General features: G+C 35.6%; 1 pseudogene; it reads left to right on the top strand.

Annotated features, from left to right (window-relative positions):
* The window catches only part of LOC119581685, a 17958-nt pseudogene that overhangs the window by 14261 nt on the left and 1979 nt on the right, over window positions 1-1718 (top strand).

Genomic DNA, 1718 nt, shown 5'->3' with positions numbered 1-1718 from the left:
GAGCAATAAAGCACAAATAAACTCTGGCGGGTAACACTGTCATGACTTTCCCTACAGCCCTCTGTGGCTCATGGCATGGACCCTCCTACGTCGCTATTAATTGGAAGGGAATGTTCAACAGGCCCATGGTTCTGCTCACCATCTGGACCCCAGTATCTGTCAAGGCCAATGCCTTCTACAAGGTCCTTGTGTTCGCCAACAAGAACCGCATATCATAATGAATCTGTGATATTCACTGTGCCTAGCAAATGTTTATTATTTTCATCAGATATTATAAACTTCACCAAGGAGTCTCCAAATACTGCCTATGATGCATTGATACGATCTGGTACGATGTTAATAAATAACCCAGTTATGAATGAGTATGTTCCAGAAAATCAGGTAGGGATATATATATTTGACATCAGTACGCCATATATCCATATAATGTCATGGATAGTAAATAAAGTCCTTGTATCAGTCGAATTCCTGACTTAAAAGAGTGATGAATACACTTCGATGTACCTTTCCTTACATCTATGTATGTGAATTTATTAAGTCATATACAGTATTCGCAAGTTTGCCTACGCATGCATTCATATAGTCTACTTATTGCATTGTTAAATGAATAACCAACAATGCTAGATGGTTTTCAAAGAGAAAAATACTAAATATATGGTAAAAAGAGAGAGTAAGATAAAGAAAGGACGAAGGAAGGGGCGGTTACACCGGCTTTCAGTAATTCAAAGCTGAAATATTGCAGTGAAGACAATATGCTTAGCTTACCCCCCAAAACTGTTAGATTTTGTGTGCATTTTGATTATAGATTTTCGGGCTGATAAAACAGAATTTGATTCATATTATCCTTATCTCTCAGTATCTTTCCTTACGTATATTTTTCTAGTTTAGCATTGTCCTTAACTGATACGTATCTGTGTATTTTTTTTATCAACTTATGAAATTCAAGGTCTGCTAAGATATTAAAAAGAAACCTATCTACAGCATATAGCTTATGTATGTTTGTAAAATGTATAATGGCAATGCTGCAGTTAATAATTATTACCGCGTATAGTGATTGTATAGTAATTGAGATATTGCTTTTGATAAGGCAGGGTTAGAACATTCTCAGCAATAACGTTTCACATAATGATATTAATAATATACGGAAAACAACAGAGGAATGACTATAAAGAATCTTAAGAAAAATCATACAAAAAATATGACATACGGGCATGCAATGAAGCACGGCTACAGCGAGAAAGGTGAAATTTATCTGTAGATCTCGAATCAGAGTTAAGTCCTCATCAGCAATTTTTTTTTCTTTAAAACTAGTCTGACTTAAAACTTAGCGATTTAATTTTCCTTTCTTATTGTAACAGTATTTAAATTCATCTTTATTTGCATGTAACTCTGTATACAAACCTGTACTGACACATACATGACTATGTACATATGCATGTATAGAGAAGCAAATGTGTACATGTAGAAATGTATCTTTTTGTGGAAATGGATTATTTTCTTAAGCTTCCTTAATTCTAAAGGGAACTTGAATTAACTCCTTTTACAGTGACAGTGTCAGGTTTGGGTAAATCGAGTTATGCCCTAATACTTAAAAGCTGTCACGTCTCGCCAGAGCGCAGTCACCTGTCAGGAGTTCCGACTCAGCAGAGGGGCCTGAGCTTAAAGTAGTCGTTGAAAGAAGTTCTTTGGCTCAGTTGCAGGGTCGTTCTAAAAGGAAA

Source organism: Penaeus monodon, chromosome 15, assembly GCF_015228065.2.
Source record: "Penaeus monodon isolate SGIC_2016 chromosome 15, NSTDA_Pmon_1, whole genome shotgun sequence".
Lineage (NCBI taxonomy): Eukaryota > Metazoa > Arthropoda > Malacostraca > Decapoda > Penaeidae > Penaeus > Penaeus monodon.
The sequence above is the reverse complement of the archived record's forward strand: the minus strand, read 5'-3'. Positions and strand labels throughout refer to the sequence as shown.